This window comes from Dendrobates tinctorius, unplaced genomic scaffold (assembly GCF_039654945.1).
Source record: "Dendrobates tinctorius isolate UK_male_01 unplaced genomic scaffold, ASM3965494v1 ptg000129l, whole genome shotgun sequence".
Classification (NCBI taxonomy): Eukaryota; Metazoa; Chordata; class Amphibia; order Anura; family Dendrobatidae; genus Dendrobates; species Dendrobates tinctorius.
In genome coordinates, this window is record NW_027361797.1 from 19,912,266 (window position 1) to 19,926,293 (window position 14,028).

Consider the following 14,028-nt stretch of genomic DNA (forward strand, 5'->3'; position numbering starts at 1 on the left):
AGGGAATTCATCAGTCCTCAATGGTGAAGGGGAAAATGAACTCACAACAGAAACAGCCCCAAAGCATGATGTTGCCACCCCCACGCTTCACAGTAGGTATGGTGTTCTTTGGATGCAACTCAGCATTCTGTCTCCTCCAAACACAACGAGTTTTGTTTCTACCAAACTGTTCTACTTCAGTTTAATCATACCATATGACATTCTCGCAATACTCTTCTGGATAATCCAAATGATCTCTAGCAAGTTTTAGATGGGTCCAGACAAGTAATAATCAAAGATGCCAATACAGTTGAAAGCAGTAATGGAGGAGAGCACGTTACATGACACTCCCTCTCCGATAACTCCCCCTGACTCAGTGTGTGCCAGCAGTAGAGCTGGTGAGACGCTGAGAAGCTCTGCAGAAGCTACAGCAGCAGGGGAAGGAGAAGGAGAGGTAAGTATTGTGTGTGTGTCTGCTGTACACATTGGGGAATTGGAGGAAGGTAGAATGCAAACGAAGAGGAAATGTGTAGATGTGAAGTTACATGAGAATCAGGACAGTATCTGAAAATATATAGACTGACTTGTGCTTGAAAAGCAGTTTTACAGGACAGTAAATGTCACATAGCCCATTAATAGCTGAGGTGGCAAGCAATCCAATAATGCAAGGCATCAGGTTGTCTCCTTCAAAAATGTTTTATTGACACCAGGGTACACATAGGAAATATAATGATGATGTTTCGGTCATGCAGGGCCTTTATTAAGGACTTTTTTTGGCTCGATAAAGGTCCTGTGATGCTGAAACGTCAACATTATTTTTCCTGTGTGTACACTGGTGTCTATATATCTTTGATGTCCGTGTATTTATAGAACTAGTAGGCAATTTGCTTATGGATATCATGGAAGAACCTCTCTTTTTTCCACTCAGCGAATACAGGTTATATGTAATACCCAGGAATATATCATCCATAGTGTCATCTCTCATAGCCGCTATGGGGCCTGTGAGTTGGGAGGGTTCCATGTGGCTTGTCACTATCCCTTCCCCTCACAAAAACATCAAAATTTCATTGGTATATACATTCCCAGAACACATATACAATTGAATAGAATGGTGGATCAGGGAGGCGAAAATTTTCTGAGCCACCATTCATGATGCGCCTGTAGGTCAGAGACTATGTGCACCAAGGCATGGAGACATCACCACATCTTGGGTGAAGCATGAAGCCTACAGTACACACACTATACATAGTGTAGCAGCACGTCATAAGAACAGGGTTGGCTGAGTAGAGTTTTTTTTATTAAATGTCAGTAATTGAGTGGGCCATTATAGAGATTGAGAAACTGGTGAAGGCCATTATACTGAGTGGGGGGCTGGTAAAGGTCCATTATATTGAGTTTGGAGTCTGTGGAGGACTGTGAGTTCCTCCATACTGAATTGGGGACTGTATGGGTACCCATAAGTGGGGGCCCTCATACTGAGTGGTGTGCTGTGGGGGCCCTCATTCTCTATAGGGGGTTGTGGTGGCTCTCATACTGTGTGGGAAGGGCTGTGGTGGCCCTTATGCTGAGTGGTGGGATGTGGGCTCCATCATACTGCATGAGGAGATATGGGGTTCACATACTGTGTGGGGCCCTAATTTTGTGTGGGTGCCTGTGGGGGCCCTCATTCTATCAGGGAAGCTGTGAAGGCCTTCAAACATTGCGAGGGCCCTAATACTGAGTAGCAGTTTAAGAGGGCTCTCACACTTAGTTGAGGGCTATCACACTGACATGTCACCATACTTGGGCAGCACGGTGGCTCAGTGGATAGCACTGCAGTACTGGAGTCCAGGGTTTGAATCCCATCAAGGACAACATCTGCAAGGAGTTTGTATGTTTTGCGTGGGTTTCCTCTGGGAACTCCATTCTCCCACATTCTAAAGACATACTGATAGGGAATTTAGATTGTGAGCCCCATCGGGGACAGCGATGATTATGTGTGCAAACTGTAAAGCGCTGCGAAATATGTTAGCGCTATATAAAAATAACTATTATTATTATACTTTGTGGGGGCCATGATACTGTGTGTGTGGTATTGATATAGGGGATATCATACTATGGAAAGGGGTGGTATTTCTGGGCAACATGCTTTGGAAAATATTACATTTTCTTAGTGCCACTGTGGGGATATCATACTTTGCTGGAGGCATTATGGATTCATTGTACTGTATGTATGGAGTGAAACTGTGGGGTGAAGGCATTTATGGAAGCACCATACTTTATAATAATGACTATAAATGGGATATCACTGGTGAGAGCACTAAAGGGCTTCAATAGGGACAATTATTGTGCACGTGTCATTTTTTTAGGGTGTGGGGGTCAATTAGAACTTTTGTTACATGACCCTGTGATTTCTATGTACACCATTGTTCATACCTCTGTGTACACATGGATATGGATATGAGGCTCTTTATTCATCTCAATGGGAGCTCTGAAAATTGCAACACAGACACTTGGCAATTTTGGAACACCAATATAAATGATGCAACCTCTCCTTACCCAACAGCAAGTATCAGCACCCACTGTTCTTGAGACAGATTTAGGTCCCAAAGGATATCTTGTCAATATGCTATAAATGTCCCCGACAGCACCCCTTTAATATACGCACCATAGTTTAGACTAGTTATTATAATATCAGTATGTTAAGGACACAAGTAGACTGCACACATTTATTATAACATGAATCAAGTGAATTTTTGAAGTGCAATATTTATCTGTGTTGGGCCATGATGAATAGTTTTGTTCTCTTGGGTAATGGTAGTACAACTGTGCTCTGCAGCTTTTCAGATATGGGACCAGAATCTATTCTATGCCAACCTCTTGATGATGCAAGCATACCATGGATGTCATACTAATGATGTCACAGGGGGAAGATTAATAGTGTTCAGTGCTGCTGATAAATGTATGTTTATAACAGATATTTCAAGCGAAGTCCTTTGAGACAATCATTGAGCTCCGAGCATTGATACCTCTGCAACTGACCTACATTCAGAAATAGAGTCACTGCCAGGCCTACTCCAATTCAAAGAAAACTCCTTCTATTGTTATGATCCAGGAGAGGGTCATAATAATGTAATGCAGACATTAAGCCTCTTTATAGCATAACTGTCATTTCAGGTAACTTTTTACAATAAGCTGTTCTGTGCGTACTTGTATTTATGGCTAGCCTTAACCTTGTGTGACCGGTGCAGTTGCACAGGGCTCCAGCCGCCAGACATTAGAGGGGGGAGACAGCAACTCGCTTGGATTTTCTGCTCCCACTCTGCACAGGCTCTGGAAGACAGACTGCAAGATGGCGACTTCCCCCCCTCTCTCTGTCCTGTCTCCACGGCACTATACACCGGAGAGAGGGATGAGGGGCACCTGCACTGCTTCGGCTGGAGAAGCTGGTGCCAAACACCCACCGCTCTTCTAGCCCCATGAAGAAAAGGACCTTCATATAGGTGAGTATAATGTGCTATCTATAATGTGCCCATGTGTAGTGTATGTGTCATATTTAGAATTGAGAGTCCTCAGTGGTTGATACCTTTTAATGGCTAGCTGAAAATATGGTAACACATTGCAAGCTTTCCAGACTACTCAAGTCTCTTCATCAGGCTAGACTAATACAACATCTGAAGAATCACATATTTATGCACAACACAGTACAGAATGAACTATTGCAATAGATAAGACAAGTGGCCTGAAGCAGAACTATAATTATGGGAGCATGATAAACAGTTGTGGCCATAAATATTGGAACAGTTCATAGATAAGGAGTGTCAATATTTATTTGTCCTTTGATTGGGGTCTGGTTCTGTGTTGTGATGCTCCCACTAAAGGTTTGAGGGGCAAATTCCTTAATTGATGTCAAAAGACATACTGTAAATCCATGCGATATATATGAATCAATTGCTTGAAAAAGGATTTCACATCCAAAACGTTGCCACGCCATTGGGCTTTAAAGTTCACTTCTTTTACTACATGTGCTGTTTCCCTATTTTTTGCTACATATCCTGCTATGCCAGTTGAACACTGGTTGGGGAAGCGTACACTTCAGTAAGGTATTGTCTTGGTGCTGTTCCAGTTTTTTCTTGATATATATATATATATATATATATATATATATATATATATATATACAGTATTATTATGTCTTCAAATTTCCAAGCACCAAATTTTGTATTTATTTTCAGAAAATGAGAAATGGTCAAAATAACAAAAAATGCAGTGTTTGCAAACCTCAAATAATGCTAAGAAAACGTTCATAATCATTTAGAAACAACAATGCTAATGTTTTAACTCAGGAAGAGTGGAATAATCATGATTTTTAATCACAGCTTTCATGCGTTTTGGCATGCTTTCCACTCACCAGTCTTTCACACTGCTTTTGGGTGACCTTATGCCACGCCTAGTACAAAAGTTTAAGCAGTTATTCTTGTTTGATGGCTTGTGACTATCCATTTCCTCTTGATTAAATTCCAAAGGTTTTCAATGGGGTTAAGGTCTGGAGATTGGGCTGGCCATGACAGGGATTTGATGTGGTGGTCCTTCATCCAAACATTGACTGACCTAGCTGTGTGGCTTGGCGCATTGTCCTGCTGGCAAAACCAGTCCTCAGAGTTGGGGAACGTTGCCTGAGCAGAAGGAATCAACTGTTTTTCCAGGATAACCTTGTATGCGACTTGATTCATGCATCCTTCACAAAGATTAACCTGCCCAATTCCAGCCTTGCTGAAGCATCCGCAGATCATCACTGATCCTTCACCAAATTTCACAGTGGGTGCAAGACAATGTGGCTTATACACCTCTCCAGGTCTCTGCATAACGAATAGATGACCAGGTGTTGGTCAAAGCTGAAAATTAGACTCATGAGAGACGATTACCTAACTCCAGTCCTCTATGGTCCGATCCTTATGGTCTTTGGCAAACTTCAGCCTGGCTCTCCTTTGCTTCTCATCGATGAAATGCTTTTTTCTAGCTTTACATGAATTGAGACAGGCCTCTAGGAGCCTGTATTGAACTGTTATTGCCATGTATTTCACCCCAGCTGCCATTTGCCATTCCTTTTGTAGGTCACTTGATGTCATCTTGAGGTTGCTGAGTGACATTAGAATAAGATATGATATAACAGTCATCCCGGTCATTGGAGAGTTGATTTTGTCCTCTGCCGGTCTGTAGGTTTGTTGTCTCCAATGTCTGCAGCTTGACCTTGTTGAAATGGACTGCCGTCTTAGAAATTTTAAGGATGGAGGCAACATGACACTCACTGTATCCCTCTGCTAGTAAAGCCAGCATTGAGCCCTTCTTTTTCTCACTCAAGATGTTTCTTTTCAACTCCTTTGGCATAGTTAAAAGTTATTTTTTTAATTCCTATTACTTTTGGGATATTACTAGCACTTTTTGCCATCCAGCTTGTCCTATTGCAAGAGGATTGTGAACACCACAGCAGGCTTTTTTATGCTTTCCTTCATTAAATAAGATTTGGTTCAGGTGATTACCTAATCAGAAGCACATTAAGTAGAATGAGGTGTACTCTGGTTGGAATTCAACTGACACTGGAATGCAATGGCTGTCAGACATGTAGAGAGGCTGATTTTTATTACACAGTGCAATGGTCTCTCAATTTTTGCCAGAGCTGTATATACATATATATACACATATACATACCTACATGTATATATATATATATATATATATATATATATATACTGTAGGTATGTATATATATATATATATATATATATATATACTGTAGGTATGTATATATATATACATATGTGTGTGTATGTATATATTTGTATATATATATATATATATATATATTTATACAGTATATATATATATATTTATATATATATACCTCCTGTGACTCCGCTACACCAGTGCTCCCAATCACACCCTACCCCCCCGATAAGCTGAATAATTTGGACTGTAAGACAGACCCTCGTTTGACGCATTAACTTTTTTCCCTATTTTTTTCTGAAAATTTGGGGTGCGTCTTATGGTCCGGTGCATCTTACGTTCTGAAAAATACAGTAATCTGGGTTACTATTGAAAGTGGGGAGTAATCTAACCAGAAGAGGGACACTATGGAGCACTGGCACCAGAATAATCGGTAGAAAAGGCAACAGTTTTATTATGAAGCCTACTGGATCTCGGACGATAGAAATCTTCTAAAACACTCTTTAAAAAAGACTTTTTACAAACTGTGGTCCCACATTCTCACTGGTCCCATCAGGGTAATAAGTGTCATGGCCAATGATTTTTCATGGGATCTTAGCATCCAATCATAAAGTAGCAACAAGGGCATGTGGAGCGCCCAGTGGGGATACTCGGTACCGGGCCAGTTCTTAAAGGGATGTGTCACAGTGGCAGTGACCCAATCCGTGGCCCTGGGCATCCAATAAAAGGAGGATATTTACAGGGGAAAAATAAAGAGTTTGCAATAAAGTGTTCGTGAAGCCACCTGTGGTATCTGATCAGAGGCGACCAGTGCTGCAGTGCACATCCTTTGGGACTGATGGTGTGATGCAGCAGAGTAGTAATAGCTCTCCACAGGCAGAGCTTTGTCCCAGGGAAGATGAAAGATGTTGTAGAAGATGGTGATGTTGTGTTAGGTGAGAGATGTAGCAATGTTGGATAAGTGATGCAGGAAGAATGCAGAGGACAGAGCTGAATGCAATTCCAAAGCTTTACTCACAGTTCTGTCTGCAGTACAGATGCCTGCTTGGTGCCATGTCCTCCAGGTGAGGGGCTCAGTCAACTCCCAGGCAGATGGAGAACACCTTTCCAGTACTCCCTTCAGTGTGTACCTATCCTGGCCATCTCACCGTGCTGATCTCTACTCCTCTTCCTTCCCAGCACCTCATAGTCACTGTACCGACATTGTCGAATAATGTGCCCACTGCATTTCCTTGCTCCTTTCTGGCTGCCTTTCCAAAGAAGATAACTGTGGTTGGTGGCTGTGGCCCCTAAAGATGCCACAGCTGTCGGCTTGCTAGCTGAGCCCTGTTGTCCACTCCACTAGGCTATGGGCCGAGACCCTTCTGCAACCTGATCCCTCCACCTGACGGCAGTCAGCGTGGAACGAGTCACACGGGTAGCACTTGCTCAACCAGTGCCTCTGGGATCCCTTCCCTCTTCAGGGAACTTCCTTCAGTCTTTCCGTCCGTTCCAGCAGCCCCTCCAGACCAGGAGCTGCTGTACAATTCTATCTCTTTCCCCCTTCCCCTATGGGAAGGTTGCAAGGCACGTCCTTCCTTCTCTTCCACCAAGGGAAGACTGTCCTAACTTCCCTCTATTCTCCTGCTCTAACCCTCAAGCTCCACCCACCTCCCAACACCCTTTCCTAGCCAGCCAGACTGAGGGGCTCCTGCTGCTATAGTGTGTGGTGGGTGCGGTGTTGTGTCAGAGTCAGGTCAGGTGTTTCCACCTTACCTGGGAAGAGGAATACCAACCTCTGGATGAGGTGCAGTACCTCTGTGGTGACTGAACCCTCAGGGGCACCACACATGGAATTATCAACTGTTAGATATTTGACAGCAGTGAAAACAGACTTTGGGAAGAAATAAGTACTCAAAAGTGTAGACATTTTAAAAGGATTTTTTTTTATTACATATTTCAGAGCAATGGGGTTTTTCAAACAAAAACTCTCTAAATATAAATCTCCCTTTTGAAGCGTTAAACCTAAAGTAGGTAGATTAGGCCATAAAAAAATGCAACTTTATTCACATATACAGTATGACAATATTGCTGTTGTGACTCTAGATTGATGCTGCATTGTGTGAGTTTCATGAGATATCCATTTGCACTGATATTTTGTAAAAAAAATTGCTATAAAAGGATTCTCTAGGCAAATAATATTGATTACTTAGGTTATCATTATCAGATCAGAAGGGGTGCAACACCTAGCACTCCCATTAATCAGCTGTTATTAGCTCTTGTGTAAACCATCTCCATTCAGTATGTTGTGACTGCTGCCTGCTCCTGCACATCAGCTCCCATTCTTCTGAATAAGAGCTAATCAGCAGTTATCAGCAGTGGCCACTGCACACTGTATGGAGGTGTATAGCGCAGCTCCATTCAGTGATTACATCATCCGGGTGTTGGACCCCCACCAGTCCTGAGGATAGGTCACCAATATTATAGCTCAGAGAACCCCTCAAATGTTTTACTGATGTATTAAGAGGAGCAGCTGAGATGTGTGTTAGGAGGTTCTACAGCAGCTGATGTGTGCATTATGATTCTCTGCAGTGACTGAGGTGTATGTTATGAGGGTCTACAGCAGTTGAAGTGTGTATTATGAGGTTGTGCAGCAGCTGAGGTGTATATTATGAGGTTTTGCAGCAGCTGAGGTGTGTGTTACAAGGTTCCGCAGCAGCTGAGGTGGGTATTATGAGGTTCTGCAGGAGCTGAGGTGGGTATTATGAGGTTCTGCAGTAGCTGAGGTGGGTATTATGAGGTTCTGCAGTAGCTGAGATGTGTACTATGAGTTTCTGCTGCAGCTGAGGTGGGTATTATGAGGTTCTGCAGTAGCTGAGGTGTTTATTATGAGGTTCTGCTGCAGCCGAGGTGGGTATTATGAGGTTCTGCAGTAGCTGAAGTGTATTGTGAGTTTCTGCTGCTGCTGAGGTGTGTTTATGAGGTTCAGCAGCAGTTGAGGTGGGTATTATCAGGTTCTGCAGCAGCTGAGGTGTATTGTGAGTTTCTGCAGCAGCTGATACAGGAAAGATATATATATTTGTACCGTGTTAACCAGTAGATAGAAAAATGTTTAGAATTGAGAGTCCTCAATGGTTGATACCTTTTAATGACTAACTGAAAAGATGGTAACAAATTGCAAGCTTTCGACACTACTCAGGTCTCTTCATCAGGCTAGACTAATACAACATCTGAAGAATCACATATTTATACACAAAACAGCACAGAAATAACGCAATAGATAAGACAAGTGACATGAAGCAGAATTGTCATTATGGGAGAGAGATAAACAGTTGTGGCCACAAATATTGGAACAGTTCATAGATAAGGAGTGTGAATGTTTTACTGTCCCCTGATTGGGGTCTGGTTCTGTGTTGTGATGCCCTCACAAAAGGTCTGAGGAGCAAATTCCTTAATTGATGTCAAAAGACATAAATCCATGCGACACATTCATTCCTGCACTGAGAGTGACAAAGGTTGTCATAAGTTTATACTCCCAGACTCTTCTGTGACTTTGAGGTGTTTTAAGGGGTTCTGCAGCAGTTGAGGTGGTTATTATGAGGTTCTGCAACTGAGAGGGTATTATGAGATTTTGCAGCATCTGACGTGGGTATTATGAGGTTCTGCAGTACCTGAGGTATTTTATGAGTTTCTGCAGCAGCTGAGGTATGTTTATGAGGTTCTGCAGCAGTTGAGGTATATCAGGAGGTTCTGCAGCTTAGAGGGTATTAGGAGGTTCTGCAGCAGCTGAGGTGAGGATAATGTACAATGTGTTTTATATTTTCCAGTGGATTTCAAAATCATTGACTTTTTTTCTTTTCATAACACACAACTAAATCAGAGGCAAATCTGCACCAATATTCACATGATTTGGCATGGATTTCTTTTACAAATCTCCCACAAAATTATTTGCAACAAAGTCAACTGGTGTGAGCCCAGACTTATTAATAAAGGGGTTATTCTCGATAAGCATGGCGGTATTTTTTCAATAACAGCGCCCCCCCCATCTGTCCTCATGCTGTCTGGTGCTGCCAATGAAATTGAAAAGCAGCATCAGAGGTAACTCGTGGACACTCTATTATGCAGGAAAGAGGAGATTTTTTTTCTAATTTTGTACAATCTCCGTTAATATCTGTATTGTAGCCCTGAGTACATGCAGAGCAGAGCCGCCAGCTACATCATGCCTCACCTGGTATTCTCATCTACATTTATGGTAAATCAACAGGATTTGTGCAGTAGATGCGGATCCCACCAATGGGGCCATGACATGCGCTGCTCTCAGCAAAGAGATGGACAGATTTCACATTCATGTGTATAGGAATTGTGACCACCTCTCCACAAAAAGAAACAGAGCCTCACTTTCGAGATACATGTGGGCAGGCTCGGACTGTCCCATAGGGGAACAGGAGAATCCCCCCGGTGGGCCCGTGTGCAGCTCTGGTCCACCAACCCCATTTTATGGGCAGTACTTGGTATAATTCACTTGATTCACTCTGTACAAAAAAAGCAGCATCTCATCATTCATTTACCAAACTACCCAGTTTATTATTGTATAGCGATAAAGGCAAATTTGAACGAGGGTAGTGTAATATTTGTATGCAGATGAAAAGTTGGCCCTCTAAGGTCAATGTTACGGGTGGGCCCTTGGCATCCCAGTCCGACACTGCATGTGGGTCCCATTGGAGAGATCCATATATGCTATCCATTATATAATATCCATGGATACAGCATAAATGTATGAGATCAGAATATCCCTTTAAGTGTAAGTTCAGACATAGTGGAAATAATAAAAAAGCATGTTCCTACTGGCCATGGAAACAAACAAAACCAAAGAAAAGACAATGTGTGCATATACCCTAATGAAAATATGTAAGTAAAAGCAAGTGCATTAAATACTTAACATAGGGTACTTAGTAAACACTGTTTTTGATTAAAAAAAAAAAAAAGCATAAAGCTGTCCCACCACGACAAGGTGTACCCCATTGGGACAGTACCTACACTCTCTAATGTTAAAACCTACTTAGTAGTGTGAATAGTGGCAGAGAGTCACCGGGTCCCAACCGGACACCCAGCTTTGGAGGGACTCTATATGAACTGCCCAGCTCAGTGAAAAGGGGGCCACACCCCATTTGTACTAAATGCAAAAATACTGGAAAAAAAACTGAGCCGGAGTATTACTTGAATAACATGCATGATGTAAGATCATGTTCACACTGGCCATGGAAACAAACAATACCAAAGAAAAGACAATGTGTGCACATACCCTAATGAAAATAAATAAGTAAAAAAGCAAGTGCATTAAATAATTAACATGGGGTACTTGGTAAACACTGTTGTTGATCAAAAAAAGCATAAAGCTTACCCACAAAAACAGTGTTTACTAAGTACCCCATGTTAATTATGTAATGCACTTGCTTTTACTTATTTATTTTCATTAGGGTATATGCACACATTGTCTTTTCTTTGGTTTTATAGTGGAAATAATGTGGATTTCAGGTGTAAATTCTACACCACGTATTTGATGGAGTTTATAGCATAATACATGTAGGTGGGGGTCATTTCATGTTAGAAAAGAAACCTATGTGAAGAAATCAATTTTCTTAGGGTATAAAACAATGGCCTCATGCCCTCGTTTGTGTCCTGGGAAACTGGGTAAAAAAATCAATAGGTTGAGGCAGCAGAGGTCAGTCTTGCACAGGGCCATGCATGCTAAGGCCGGCCTTGACTGTATCCGTATACTGCATTTCACACTCGTTTTCCTTTCTGCAGGATTAAATTCTATTTTCTACTTGTCTCTGACCTACTGACTGTCAATCAGCATGATGCTAGTACTACCTCCCTGTCATCAGGATGAGTAATTGCTGCTCTCTTAACAGAGAGCATCTGTTAGCAACAACATGCCTGTTAGTGCTAGGTCACTTTTTTTTAAGTCTCGGATATCCCCTTTAACTTTTGGAAGATGTCTTATGTTTTAGGTCCATTAATTCTCAGCAGATTGGTGTGAGTCTGAAATTGGCTCAGTGTGGAAAAGAGGAATCATGGGATGGAACCTGAGACCCCTGTTGTGAGCTCATTTTCTCGTTCACCTTTGATGTCCAATGAACTCCCTCTGCTTGTGAAAGGAGGTGGTGAAACTGATTTGGATGGGAGAAGCCTGTCACCTGAACAGGTGGATTGCGATTGGACATCCGGAATCTCTGAGTGGATATAAGGCAGCTGACGCCCTGTAGGGTTGCTGGTGATTTCTCTGCTCTGAGCTCTGGCCTCCAGTTCAGTTCCTGTCTTCTAAAGCTAAGTTTTGCTCTGTTTTTGTTCCATGAGATTTTGTCTGATTTGCTTAGTTTTGTGTTCTGCCAGCCCCCCTGGGGCTCTGCTGAATTTCCATTTTTGTCCTTGATTGGTTAAATCTCTTTTGCTCTGTCTTCAGAATATATCGGAGTGCTGATATAGGGATTTTGAAGTCTAGTGACTTCAGGGCCGTTTTTCCTATCAGACGTGTTGGGACATTTTTGGTAGGGTTTTTGTGGATTGCAGCCAGCATCTTTTCTGTCCTTTCCTATCTAGTTGGGCCCCATCATTTGCTCTGCCTGTCTTTCTGTCTGTGTTTGTGTTTTCATCTGTTTTCACCAACAATACATGTTGGGGGCTGTCTATTGCTTTGGGGTCTGCTCTGGGGCAGTTTAGATTTCCCCTTTCTTTGTTTAGGCGTATTTAGTACTTCGGCTGTGAAGAGGCATCTAGGACCACCGTAGGAATGCGCCACGGCTACTGTTAGTTGTTGTGAATAGGATCAGGGGTCTGCAATCCGCTAGCTACCAACCTCTCCAGTTTTCTGGACTTAGCTTGCATTTTTGTTTTTTCCTCCTCCGGTGACTCATTCATAACAGAATCACCAGCCATACCGCAGATTCTAGGGTACTCAAAAGCAGGAAAGAATTGTAAAAAAAAAAAAGTGTCAGAATTTTTTTTTTATATGTATATTTTTTCCTCTTTTTCTCTGGGGACGTAGGAGGAATCTTTTCTTAATGGAGATTAAGCAATTGTCTGATCGTGTGGAGCAGCTCGCTGCTGAAGTGCGGGGAATTTCCACCTATCTTGCTCATTCACTTGCTGCTGAACCAAAGATCCCTACTCCTGATGTGTTTTTTGGGGATCAGTCTAAATTTTTTAATTTTAAGAATAATTGTAAATTATTTCTTGCCTTGAAGCCTAGCTCATCGGGGAGCTCTGCACAGCAGGTTAAAATTGTCATCTCTTTGCTGTGCGGCGATCCCCAGGATTGGGAGTTTTCTTTGACACCTGATGATCCTATTCTAACTAATGTGGATGCATTTTTTCAAGCCTTGGGGTTGTTGTATGATGAACCTAATGCTATTGATCAAGCTGAAAAAGCCCTGTTGGCATTGAGCCAGGGTCAGGATTCTGCAGAGTTGTACTGTCAAAAATTCCGAAAGTGGGCGGTCCATACTACCTGGAATGATGGTGCCTTGGCAGCTCTCTTTCGGAAGGGTTTGTCAGAAACCGTAAAAGATACTATGGTGGGATTTCCTGTTCCCTCTGGTCTTGACGATTCTATGTCATTAGCCATTCAGGTTGATCGGCGTTTACGTGAACGTAAAATTACACGAGAAATGTTGCCACCTGCTGAACAAATGTCTGAACCTATGCAATGTGATAGAGTTTTGTCTAGGGCGCAACGTCAGGAGTTCAGAAGGCGTAATAAGCTGTGTTATTTCTGTGGAGATGCCTCTCATAATATTTCTGTCTGCCTTAAACGAGAGAAACGTTTTGCACACACATTTGCTGTGGGTGGTGTACAACCTAAGTTTCTTCTGGCAATTTCTCTGATCTGCTCCCTGTCCACATTTTCCGCTAAGGCTTTTGTGGATTCAGGAGCGGCTCTGAACCTGATGGACTTGGATTTTGCTAAACGTTGTGGGTTTCCTATGACACCTCTGCGGATGCCTATCCCTTTGAGGGGTATTGATGCTACTTCTTTGGCGAAGAATAAACCTCAGTTTTGGACCCAGGTGGTAATGCGGGTCGCACTAGACCATCAAGAAAATTGCAGATTTTTGGTGTTGCATAATTTGCATGATACCATTGTTATGGGATTTCCCTGGTTGCAAATCCATAATCCAGTTTTGGATTGGAAATCTGTGTCTGTGGTGAGTTGGGGTTGTCAGTGTGCTCTTAGTGACACTCATGTTTTCTCCACCTCTCCCCAGTCGCATGATGTTCCTGACTATTTGGCTGATTTTTATGATGTATTTAGTGAGAATAAGTCTGCGTCTTTGCCTCCTCATAGGAGTTATGACTGTGCAATTG

The 14,028-nt window shown here is 42.3% G+C and overlaps 1 long non-coding RNA gene across 1 annotated transcript in view; it reads left to right on the forward strand.

The window, feature by feature from the left end:
• Positions 1-3,297: 3,297 nt before the first annotated feature.
• The window catches only part of LOC141047641 (uncharacterized), a 53,821-nt gene continuing 43,090 nt past the window's right edge, over positions 3,298-14,028 (forward strand). Inside the window, exon 1 of the long non-coding RNA XR_012219857.1 lies at positions 3,298-3,461. This is a non-coding gene — a long non-coding RNA (uncharacterized lncRNA). The remainder of the gene's footprint in view (positions 3,462-14,028) is intronic.